Source organism: Miniopterus schreibersii (assembly GCF_964146895.1).
Source record: "Miniopterus schreibersii genome assembly, chromosome: 18".
In the NCBI taxonomy this organism is placed as follows: Eukaryota; Metazoa; Chordata; class Mammalia; order Chiroptera; family Miniopteridae; genus Miniopterus; species Miniopterus schreibersii.
The window spans coordinates 29,104,323-29,117,701 of NC_138121.1; positions in this window are offsets into that span (position 1 = coordinate 29,104,323).

The following is a 13,379-nucleotide window of genomic DNA, read 5'->3' on the forward strand; positions in this document are numbered from 1 at the left end:
GCCACAGACTTTATGCACTGATATTTATTGATACTGACTCCCTTACTTCACAGACTCTGAGATAGCATTGATTTTAAGATGCACCAGTATTTTATGTGCCACTAAGAAATGAGAACATGCTCCAACTTATAATCCTTAGATGCCTCTAGATTTCAGAAATGTTAACATGCAAAAAGTGGGCGGGGTGGGGCGATGAGCAATGAACAGACAGCCTGAAGCAGCCTCTGGGGGGCTCTCAGCTGGGGGGGCTCTCAGCTGGGTAGGGAGGTAAGCTCCTCCCCAAACAACCACCAAATTCACATGGAGCATTAGCTGAAGCTGGACCCAACCTGAGCCTGGGGTCCCCTGCAACTCAACCCCTACAAACAACACATCATTGTCTCAGTTCTTTGTGCTAAATTACCAATTGCAATGTCACTGATTGAAGCAGAGAGCTGAAAACCATTTGAGACATGACAGATCCCAAAACACCGAGAATAAAACGGGTCATCAGAGACCATGCTCTGGGCCCTGTATCAATCTGAAAGGCTCCCTGGTCCTCACCTGAGGGAACTGTGGCTGGTGGGAAGAAGGAACCCAGCAGAGGTAGGGCTTCTTCCTGTGCTGTGACTGGGTCAGACTGATAGCCATTCCAGCCCAGCCCCATTGCAGTCTCGGAGAGTTGTGACAGTAGCTGTCAGCGTGGAGGAGGATTTGCAAGAGGCAGGCCGTGAGCTGAGCACTAACTCTGCATTTTCCCACTTCTTACCCATCTGCCAAGCAGATGCTACTGGAATCCCCATTTTACAGGTGGAGGGACTGAGGCTCCAACAGGTTGTACAACTTGTCCACAGCCACACAGTCCACACAAGTGGAGGTTGAATACCCATGTTACCCTCTCACATAGTTGGTCTCCCTGTTGCCTACCATAGGTTGGTTTCTCATGTTAGAAATCCTGGGCACTGTGACATGACTTTTAAGGAGAAAAAACCCCATCCCTGCCCAAAAGACATATGCTGTCTGGTGAGCAAGGCAAAACTCACCTACTAGGAGACCCAATCATGGGCAAGTCAATGCCAAGGCAAGGTGTCACCTAAAGTACTGAACAGAGGGGCACAGAACAGGAGAGTGGCAGCGGAGAGTAGTGGAGTTGGGAGGCAGAGGGCCCCTTTACAGCCCCAGTGTGCCAGTGTCTATAGAAGTAGGAGTCCAAGTCACTTAAAAGGAACCACCTTTCCATCTTGTCTGGCCAGGTGGCTCAGTTGATTGGAATGTTGTCCCATACACCAAAAGGCTGCAGGTTCGATTCCCCATCAGGGCACATAACTAGGTTGAAGGTTTAATCCCAGTTGGGGCACATACAGGAGGCAATCAATGATATTTCTCTCTCCCCACACCCCTCCCAAAATTAATAAACATCCTCAAGTGAGAATTAAAAAAAAAAGGATCCACCTTTCCACCTTTCTGGGTTGCGGCCTCCTCAGGTGAAGCCAATTCTCCACCAGCATCTAGCACCCCCTTCCCCCGCCCTTGGAGAGGGAACTTCTGCTTAGTTAGTTAGTTAGTTAGTTAATCCTCAAGGATATTTTTCCCATTGATTTTTAGAGTGGAAGGGAGGGAAAGAGAGACACACATTGATTGGTTGCCTCCTGCATGTGGCCCAACCAGAGCCGGGGATCCAACCTCCAGCCCAGGTATGTGCCCTTGACCTGAATCAAACCCATGACCCTTCAGTGTGTGAGCCAACGCTCTATCCACTGAGCAACACTGGCCAGGGCAAAAGACACTATGAAGAGAATGAAAGAAAAAACTACAGACCGGGAGAAAATATTTGCAGAACATGTATCTGATAAAGGACTGTTATCTAAAATATACAAAGATCTCTTAAAACTCAGCAATAAGAAAACAAAGAAGCCAATTAAAAAATGGGCGAAAGATCTGAGCAGACGCCTCATCAAAGAAGATGCACAGATGGCAAGTAAGCACATGAAAAGATGCTTAACGTCATATGTCATCAGAGAAATGCAAATTAAAATGAGATATCACTATACACCTCTTAGAATTGCCAAAATCCAGAACACTAATAACAGCAAATGCTGGCAATGTGGAGCAACCGGAACGCTCATTCATTGCTGGTGGAATGCAAAATAGTGCAGCCACTTTGGTAGACAGTTTGGCAGTTTCTTTCAAAAGGAAACATGTTTCTACCATCTGATTCAGCAATCATGCTGCTTGGTATTTACCCAAAGTATTGATAACTTATGTTTACACATAAATCTGCACACGGGTGTTTATTGCCCAAACTTGGGAGAAACTGAAAAGTCCTTCAAAAGGTGAAGCAATAAACAAACCGTGGTCCATCCAGACAATGGAATATTATTCACCAATAAAAAGAAATGAGCTATCAAGCCATGAAAAGACCTGGAGGAAAAGTAAGTGTATAATGCAAGTAAAGAAGCCAGTCTGAAAAAGCTACAAACTATGATTCCAACTCTATGACATTCTGGAAAAGGCAGCACTAGGGAGACAGTAAAAAGATCAGTGGTTGTCAGGGACTCGGGGGAAGGAGGGAGCATGGAGGGTGTTTAGGGCAGTGAAAGTCCTCTGTATAAACTGTAATGGTAGAACATCTGTAATATTTTAAACAAAAATAAAATTAAAAAACAAACAAACAAACAAAAACCTATAATGGTAGATACATGCCATTATCCATTTGTCCAAACAAACCCAGAGAATGTGCACACCAAGAGCGAACCCCCATGTACACCGTGAACTTTAGTTAATAATAAGGTAACAGTATTGGCTCATTTTTGTAACAAATTCTCACACCAATGAAAGATGTTAATAATAGAGGGAACAGGGGGGATGGGGATATTTGGGAACCCTCCTTGATTTCTGCTCAATTTTCTTGTACACCCAAAACTACTCTAAAAAACCAAATTATATTAATTTTAAAAAGCAGCAGACCAAAGAAAAAGAGATATCAATGACATTTTAAAGGGTATGAGCAGTTGGAAAAATATACGTGAATAGCCTCTTTAACACCTGAGTTTTTACACAGCTCCTTTTTCTCTTCATGCCTATTTCCATTTCACCCAACAGAATTTTATCCTAATACATCTTCAGCTTGCAAATCTTTTGATTCCCCTATCACACAGAACTATGTAAATAAATTCGAATGTCAAGATTTAAACATTTTCTTGTGTTAAAATTTGTCTTCTGGAGTAGTTTGTATATTTGTGCATTAACATTACTTATTGCCAGGAGAAGACAGGGTTGGACATCAATTCCATTCCTATTGTGGGTTTTTAATGTGAAAGCCCGAGAAACCTCAATTACATAAATAGGCCAGGATGAAAGGCAGCTGTGCTCTAGTGACATCACTGTGGCCTCCTTTCGACAGTGAGATGCCCTGAACCACACGGCGACTTGTCATAAAATGACTTTGAATGACTATCAGCTGACAAGTCCGTAGCCCCCCTTCATCTTTGTTGCAAATCGCCACAGTTGCGAACAGATGTGCTTGCTGCAATAGCGGAGACGAAGGTGAGGCATCATGGCTGGACCCAGGTCTTCTTTGGGATGTGAGAGAGGGGTAACTATACAAAGGATGCTGGGAAAGGGGCAACGCTCAGGGTCAAGTGTGTGTGTGTGGGGGGATGTCCTGCCCTGGCCAATAGGTGTGGACATCAGATTCCAGGGCTTTAAGTCCACTATGAAAGGAAAGAAACCTAAAGCAGAGGAAGTTCCATCTCTAGCCAGGAAGCTTCTTGCCCCCAGGAGCATCTCTTGGTTTTTCCCCCCCTGCCCCTTGCCCAAGACTGACCCAACCAGGATCCAGAGTACAGCCTCTTACGCAGAAGGGGAGGTTCACCCAGAGCCCAGGCAAAGACACGCGAGGAAGGCCGGGCAGAGGGCCGTGGGATCAGCCTGTCCACCTACATAAGGCTGTGCGGGAAGCCAACGGACAGGAAAGGCAGGCGCGGAGCGGCCGGACAAGAGCACCTTCCTCTGTGCGCACAGTGGTGGCTCCGCCTGCCAATGAGGAACCTGCTGTCAGGCTCATCTGAAATGCCTTCTTGGCACGTCCACGAGGAAGGCTGCTTGCCTGGGCCCTGGCCCACCGCCGCACCCTGCACTATTTCCCTCTTCTTGCTTGCAAGCACAACCCCCACGTTGGTTTGGGTCTCCATTTCTCCCTACTGCTGCTCCCACCCTTCTGGCCTATTCAGAAAGAAGCTCATTTCTCTGCAGGCTCAGGTATGGGTATGTGACCCAACCTCGGCCAATGAGATGGGAGAAGAGGGGCTTCCGGGGCTTCCCGGGCTCCCACACGCAGGAAGGAAACAGTCTCCTGAGCTGCAGTAGCTGGAGGCGACCCTGAACTTGCAGCTGCTCTGTGGCTACCACCCCGAGGATGATGCTGACATTGGCGAGGACACAGATGGAGAGAAAGAGCGGGGTTCCTCAGAGCACTGGTCAAGCTGCTGGATCCACCAAACTTGAAACCCACCCTACTTCTCAGCTTGCTATTTTGATAATAAATTTCCTTATTATTCAACATAGTTTTAGCTTAGGTTTCTGTTTCTTGCAACCAAAAGCACCCTGACACTATGCCTTTCTTGATCTCAGCCATCTGAGGGCCCCTGGGACTTAGTAATCATCATCTCTGATGCACAGGGTCTCCAACTTTAATACAGAGCAGAATTACCCGGAGCGACAGTGAAACAAAGACTCCAGGGGCTTGGGACCAGGGTGGCAAGTGTTGAGAAGCAAAATTTAAAGAGGCACCAAAAAACTCAGTATTTGAGATAAATCTCATTTTAACCCAATGTTGAAAATATTAGAATCAATGACAAAAATTCACAATAAGCAAAATATCAAAACTTCAAGTGAAGACAGGATTTCCTGTAATGATTTCTCCCATTGGGTAAGGCTCCACATGGCTCAGCCTGGCCCTGCCAGCTCCTTCCCCTGGGATGGGATTAAAGGGCTGGCAGGACCAGGAACCTGCCTCTTACAATCAATCATCAGTCTGCTTTCTCCTGCAGGTGATTCTGTGTGGTCGAAGGCCACATTTTGGGAAACAGGGCCCCAAAGCATGTCTCAAGCCACTCACGGGTGGGCTCCCCCTCCTTATCACACCAGCCTTGCAGGTGGGCTGAACTCCTACCTGGATTCTGAGAACAGGCTCTGGGGGGCAAAATGCCTTGACCAGGGGCAGGGGGCAAATAAGTGGCTGGGCACTGTCTCCCTTGGTTCCCCCAAGGAACCATGGTAGGAGCCAGAAAGTGCCTAGTGGGTGCTGCCAGGAGGCCCAGACAGGGGAGTGGGAGTGAGACCAGAGGGGAGGGAACCAACAAAGGTAGTTCATCCACCTAGGGCTGCTGGAGCTCCATCCTCTGGGGATCCCAGGAGACCCCAAAAAGGCCCTCGGAGCCATCACCAGAGAGGCCAGAGGAGGTGTAATTATGCAGCAGCTCCTGTCCCTTCTGGGTAAGGGCTGCCCAGACTCCCACTCACTGCCTGTGTCCTCCTAGGTGGTGGCCAAGGAGAAGGGCACAGAAGAGGGCAGAGGGGCAGGTGTGCAGAAGTGGGGGCACAGTGTGTGAACACTATGGATGGGACTGAGGATGTGGGTAGGGCACAGGGACAGCTGGCACCAGTCGTGCCCGGACAGACCAGGGCCCTGATTCCTCCGTGGGGCTCCCTCCACGTAACTCAGCATGCCTCAGAATCCTAGAGTCCTGCGAGATGCTTCTGGGGTTCCCAGCCGTTTGATTCCAGTCATTTGTTTTCAGGTATATTGAGCTTTCGTTAGGAACACCAGATAAAGAATCAGGATGGCGCTCACGTTGAGAGAATTGTGAAGTCAAGTTTCCTGGCAAAGTCATTAATTATTGTGTGTGCAAACCAGGCAGCTAAAATCCCAGTTCCGGGCCGGGCCAAATGCAGCCTCCAGCCAGCCAGCCTCAGAGACGGAGCTCTCGTGCGCAGAGCAGCCGCCCACTGCCTCCCACCTGCGCTGGTGCGGTACTAGGTGCTTTCAGACACCCTCTCCTTCAAACCCTGGAACAAGCCCTGTGGCAAGTTACGAACAGATAAGGAACTGAGGCTCCGGAGACAAAGGACTTGCAGGGCGGGGGCAGTGCTGGAATGGAGGCAACTCCGCCCAGGCCTGAAGCCCACACTTCTTTATGGGCTGCCCTCCCTACCCTGCTCCTTCCTCCTGCTGTCTGGCCAGTCACCCCTGCCACCCCCTGGCTTGCCTGTCTACCAGCCCCTCACATGGTGGGTGATGGTCACAGGAAGGAGGCCAAGAAAGGGTGGCCCATCTCCCTTCCAGATTGCAGAAGGAGGCAAGCATGAGTGGCTCAGGAGGAGGCAGCTCTCAAGGGGCCGGCAGTGGAGGGGTTGGGAGACCCAGCTGTGGCGTCAGTGCGCTGGCGGTAACCCTGGCACAGCTGCAGCAGCCAGCACAGCCCTCGGCTGCTCTCGCCTGCAGGACCAGACACTTTCACTGCGGCAGTTGGCTCTCTGCACCCCTGCACTCCTGGTGGCTTCCTCACCCCCAGATCTCACGAGGGATTCTGGATGAAGCTAGAGAAGGAAGGTTTTCACAGACTTATCACCTAAGAAGGGCCCTGAATCACAAGGTGCAGTAAAACATTGAATCTCACAGGTTCAAAGGACCAGGGGCTACATGATCAGATAGTTTTCCTCACCTACAGAAAAGGCCAAATTGAAAAATGAAGATATCCAGTGTGGGTGATGGTGCAGGTAAGCAGGCTGCAGGAATATTCATCGGCAATATTTCCCCACCGCGCACTTTGGCAATAGTTATCAAGAGCTGTACACTGACCCAGCAGTTCTAGGCTCAGAGTTCTCTACAGAGGAAGCACATTATATAAACAGCACCGTGTAGCAATGAAAGAAATAATACAAATGTCCACCTGAAAGCTGTAGCTAGGTAAGCCCTAGTACCTCGTGTGGAATACCACCCCTCTGTTTAACAAGGGAGGGCAGTAAGGATATGCTCATGTTCTCTCATCAAAGGAAGGGTAGGGAACAAAGTAGTGTGGAGGTAGAAGCTTTGGAAAGGTTGGTCTTGGGAGGGGATGCCCACCTGCCCCAGAGCTCTGCAAATGGCAGACTTGGCCTACCCATTTTCTTCTTCTCTAATTCTCTGATATTTTTTTTCTCTCAAGAAAGCAGCACTATTGTTTCTATGGCACGAGGCAGCCTCACGGGGAAGCAACCTCATTCACTTATTCATTCCTTGTTTCCTTCACTCTCCCAGCCGGATGGGAGCTAAGTTACCGGAGCTGTCTGAGCCTCAGTTTCCTCTGTAAGACGGGAGTGGTCATTGCTGACTGGCCTCCACATTTGGGGGTGCCGCAAAGGTGAGTTCCGAGTTCTCTCCCATCTTTTTTGTTCAATTTCAGATGAGAACCAGGCTAGGCAGTGGAAAACATTCTGCAGGAAAATCCTCTACTGAGTACATGTAAAAGGTAGTGTCAGTGGGACCCAGGTCGCATTTAACATCCCAGGAGAAGCATGCACTCTCCAACAGATGCTGTCAGGACAACGCACATTCCATTCTTTGGGGGAAAAATACATATATTTCTTACTTCATTTGGAAAGATAAATTCCACTTGTGTTAAAGAATAAAATGTGAAAAACAAAATGGCAAAAGTACTAGAAGAAAATTCAGAGCATCATGTAATATTCATTTATAATAAAGGAAACTCAGAAACCTGGGTGGGGGGAAAGATGGAAAGACCTGGCTACATAAGCATTAACAACTGTGTATCACAGAGGCCATAAATAACCTAAAAAGTAAGGAGTAGGCTGGGATTTTAGCAACATGTATAACAAAGGACGAATAACACTATATACAAAAATTGCTACAAAGAAGTAAGAAAAATATAAACATAAGATAAAAATGGGCAAAGTATATGAATACGCATATCCCACGAGAAGAAATACAAAAGAAACAATAAACTGTCACTTTTAGGGTTTTCCTCCCAAACTTCCCTTGAGAGTCAGTGATTAGAGTTGGATCACATTTCCCTGGGTCTAATGACAATAAAACAATAATAATAGTTACTGTTCTGGTGCTCTTACCCTGACTGGAACATCACCTACCTGATAGGCCACCTGCGTTTCCCTCAGGGCCTTTGCACAGGCCATGCCTTCCACCAGGAATATCCTCCCTGTCCTTTGCCACAGCCTTGGAGAGGCCAGAGGCTCTCTCATTGAGTGGGACCTGCCCTTCCTTCGCTGCACTTCTAGCATATTTATCTGTGCTTTGTTGGTTCGCTATTTCTTTCTTCCCCAGGCAGGGCATGACTGTCTGTTTATCACCGTGTCTTCAGGGCCCCGCACACAGTACACTCTCAATGAATATTTGTTTAGTGACTGTATGATCTCATTTAATCTTCATGTAACTCTCTAAGGGGTATCACTATTCTCATTTTGTTTTATTTTCACCTTCTTTCCTCTTCTCTGAATATTTAGACTTTTCTATAAGTATTTTTTGTTTTATTTTTACTTTTTAATTAAGCCTCACCAGAGGATATTTTTTCCATTCATTTTTTAGATAGAATGGAAGGGAGGGAGAGAGACAGCGAGAGAGAAATGTTGATGTGTGAGAGACACATCGATCGGTTGCCTCCCTGACCAGGGCCAGAAATCAGGCCAGCAATGGAGGTAGGTGCCCTTGACAGGAATTGAACCCTGGACCCTTCAGTCTGCAGGCCAATGCTCTAATCACTGGGCCAAACCGGATAGGGCTATTTTCACTTTTTTAAATAAGAAGAATAGCAGCTAGTTTTGAAAGTGCACTTGCAGTATGTAGTCGACTAGTGCCAGGCCTGGGCTTCTCAGCCCCGATCAGGTCACAGGCCTGCTCCCTGGCTCCAGGGCTCCGAAGGCCAGTCTCATAGCTCACCGCCACAGCTGCAGTGACTGGGCCAAGAGGAGGGCATGCGACCCAAGCCGGGCCAATTACAATACGTCTCCGGAATTTTTTCAATTGGAACGGAGGAGCTTTCTCTTTTCCCTGCTCAGGAGGCAAGCCTAGAGCTGCCTGGGGCCATCTGTTTGGAGGAGCAGGGAGGGTGTTCCCTGAGCGCCAGGGCTGGATCTGGGGGACCCTGAGGCAATCCCATTCTGCCCTTCCTGGAGTCTGTTACTTGAGCCAACACTTCTTGGGTCCTGGGTCCTACCGAGTGAGGGGGGTCGGGGGGTGGGGTGGGGAGTGTAATGTCACCTGCCATCACACATCCTGACTGACACATACCTCACCCCATGGCCCCTGTAGGGAGGTGGTTCGTGCCCCCCCCCCCCCCAGCCCCGGCAGCCCTGCTGTGCCCACCGAGGCTGAGCTGGGAGCAGCTGCAGGCTGCTGTGCTGAGTGTGAGCAATAAGACAGGCCTGCCTGCTGCGCTGCCAAGGTGGCAGAGGTCCATTTGTCAGCCTGAGACCTGGGCAGGCCCCAGGATGGATGATCTCCAAGTCCGCATACATCTCCCTCTCCGACAGGGCCGTTTGTTATCTCTTGAGCCGGGATGCCCTCCAGTCCTTCTGCAGGACACCTGGAGAGCTTTCCACAAGATGAATCTGGTCCTGTCACTCCACCTGAGATAAAGTCCCCGCCTCGCTGCTCTCCAGCTCCAGCCCCCTCAGATACCTACGCAGCTGGTTCTGAAACATCCTGCCGGCAGGCTCTCCCAGGGCTGCTGAGGGGCCCTCCCGTCCTGCTCCCCTCCGCCCCCCAGGACAGTCCAATTACGGTTCTCCCAGGAGGTGGGGGACCCCCGATGCTGCGGCCGCCTGCTCCCACTGTGCTCCGGAGCCCACACAGGGCTCTCTCAAGTCTGCCTTGCTGTGTTTGCTGTCGAATGAGTGGCAGAGGGAACGAATGGTCATCCGCAATGAAAAGCCCACCTGTTCCTCGCTTGTTCCTTACATATTCCCACGAAGCCCCCCTGCCCCAGGGGCAACAACCGATGATGAGGCACCAGGGCAAGAAGGCAGGCTGGTGGCGGGCTCCCCTGTCCTCTGGGCTCCCCAGATCCTCCTTGTCCTCCCTGTCCCCCAATCTGTCCACAGTGTATCCAGGGTGCCACCACTGTCCTCAGCCTGTGACCCTCAAGAGCAGGGCTGCCCTGGCTCCCAGGAGGGGAGGGTGGAGGGGGCTTGTCATATAGGGGAAGAGACCCCTGAGCTTGCCGGGTAAAGCCCCTGATTTTACAAATGGGGAAGCTGAGCCTCAGAGAGGAAAGCTCTGCGTTCGGACCAGGGGTCTCTAACTGCTCCACCTGATCCCTGCATCTCAATTCTACAAGGAGAGTCACTGCAGGGGTCTGAAGGAAGAATGGGAGCCCCAACGGCCTTTTCTTACCAGGAGGCCCCAACTTGTTCAGGGAAAACAGGAGCCCATCCAGTGGGGGTTCTGACCGGGGGAGCCAGGCTGTCCCTTGCTTTCCCACCCACCCATCTGTTTGACAGGTGCTGCTGGGAAAGCTGTTTTCTGGACAAAAGAGACCGGCTGAGGATGGCCAAGGCCCCTCCCTGCCTTCTCCTTGCCCTGCCTGGACACCTGTGAGACAAAGGGTGGCAGAAAAGACCAGAAGCAAGCCCTGGGTCCCCAAAGTCAGATTCTCACAGGAGATGAACCCCCACACCTGATGCCTGCTCCTGTCTCATGTTCCTGTCGAGCCAGCACCAGGGATGAAATGAACGAGAGCATGAAGATCTGATCAGTGCACCCAGCGTCTTCCCAGAAAGATGAGCCATGGATCCTGCCCTTGGGACTCTGTGTTCAGTGGCTGACAGGTTTCTAGAAATTCCTGGAAGGGAGAGAGCATCTGGGTGGGATCTGAGCGCAGGGCGATGGGGGAGCTCCTGGCAGGGACTGCGCAGGCACAGGGGCTCACCTGGGGAGCAGGGAAGGGGTGCTGATGGGCTGAATTTCTCTGTTCTTAGGCTGCATGCAATAGCTGGGTGGCTAAGTAACTCTCATTGCTACTCAGTGCCCAGGGATCTGAATTTCTGCCTATTAAAGTCATAATTTACTCCTGGGAAAAGAAACATTTGGGTTTGTTTTGCTGTGACTAAGTCTCATGAATCTTAACAGCATAAAGTTTCTGGGTTCCCTTGAGGGGACCAGCTCCCACTCTCGCTCACTCTGGCCTTTGGACCTCGTGGGGCCCAGTACCTCTCCAAGCCTCAGTCTTCGTGTGTCACACAGGGAGATGGGTACCTCCTTGTCTGCTCTTAAGAGCATGTAGACAGCACCTGGGGGGAGATATGTGGTTTGGGGTGCCCAGATTGCATGATGTCCTTCTTCTTCTGGAAACAGACCTGCCCTCTGGGCCCCTGACCAGACAGGGCCCTTGGGAGGACACCTTTATTCTGGCCTCCTCTTGGCTGGCTAGCAACACCTGGATCCTTCCTGGGGTGAGATACTGAGCATGGAAGAGCTTTTTTTTGGCCGTGTTGCTATGATTGGAGCTGCCAGTGGTGCCTGCCTATCATGGGACTAGTGCTGGTTTGCAGAAGTGAGCCTGCAGGGGAATGAGTGGGAGGTTAGCAGAACCCTGCACACACCCGCGAGGCTCTTTCATCTTCTGAGTGAAGCAGTCTTGTTCCTTAGTGATGCTTGTGTGTATCGCACCTTGGACATACCTGAATATAGTCAAGGCCACTTACAGGTGCCACCCATCAGGATGACCCTCTCCTTCCATCACAACAACACTCCAGTCAAGGGTCACCTTGTGACCCCACCAGTCAGCAGCAGCTGACAGGCCAGGCCAGCACCACATACCATCCCCTTTGGAATTTGGGGAGGAGGCTCTGGCATGTCAATCATGGGGTGGAAAGGACTGTGGCCTGGGCTCCTGTAGCTCTCCTAGGCCTAGTCCCAGCTGCCAAGGCTGGGCAGACCCTCTGTATGGAGAGGTCGGCACCTGGGGAGCAGGGCCTCATTTCTTACATGCACGGTGAGGGATAGTCATTGAGTCAGGGCTGGGGTTCAGGACAGCTCCCATCATAGGAAAGTCGTCACCAAGCAAAGCCTCCTGGCCTGTGGACACAGTGTCCCCAGCTCCTTCCTGGCCCCAGGGACCACCCTGCTGTCCCAGAGCACAGTCAGACCTTGGCAGCTGATCCGGGGCAGAGGTGGGAAGACTCGAAGCCTCTGTAGGCTCTGCCACTTGCTCCAACGGGTCCTACCTTCTGCTTCATCGCACATCAGCCAGGGCCTAAATGCGGAACCCGGAATCCCAGGGTAACCGCTGAAGTCCGAGGTGCCCCTCTGAGTATCTGTCATACTCTCCCCCAGAAGGGAAGCCACTCTAGGACTTGAGCCCTGTGGCCATGCCCCTGGACAGCTGCTGGTCAGACCCACTGAGGATGTTTCTGCCAGGAGCCCAGAATCTTTACTCTCACCAAGTGTTCCAGAAGGTTCTAGAACTCACTAGTCAGGAAACCTGGCCTGCTCCCAGGACTCCTGGTCAGAGCTGCCACTGTGCCTTCCTCCCAAAACACCTTGGTCCCACAGCCAGGCTCCTTGGGTCCCCAGATGGCAGCAAACTCAGTACTCACTGAAGGCCTGGGACACAACTCGGACAGCAGCATTGTGCACACAGCGCAAACTCGATGCACCTCTCGGCACCCCTTGCAGCCCAGGGAGGGTGGTGGCAAAGGTGACAGCCAGCACCGGCGTGTCACCTCCCATCTGCAGGGCCCCCCATCTGCAGCTCCCCTCTGAACCCCCACACCAGCCCCGTGTGGCTGTTCCTATTGTCCTCATTACACGACTTGCAAGCCAAGGCCAAGAGAAGGGCGGGAACTCGCCCGAGACACACAGCACACAGGCGGCGGAGCTGGGTTCACACCCAAGCTGTCATCCTCTCCCACATGAGCGAAGTTAACTCCAAGGATGGCACAGTCCAAACAATGGGGCATGGTTCAGCCGGGAAAAGAAATGAAATCCCAATGCACAGTACAGTGTGGATGAGCCTTGGAAACATCATGCTGAGTAAAAAAAAAAGACACAAAGCCTGCATAGCATAGGATCCACTTCATGGAAATGTCTAGAACAGGCACATCCAGAGACAGAAAGTAGAGTGGTGGTTGCCCAGGCTGCGGTGACTTCTAAGGGGTACAGGGTTTCTTTTAAGGGAGATGAAATTGTTCTAAAATTAGATCGTATGCTGCATGCACAGCCCTGACTAGACTAAAAACCACTGAAATTAGACACGTTAAATGGGCGAATTGTATGCTGTGTGAGTTCTCTCAGGAAAGCAGTTTTAAAATCAAAGTAAACCCAGAACTGAAGCACCCTCTGAAGCCCACGCACTTTCCCTTGCTCGAGGGAGAGGCGGTGCAGC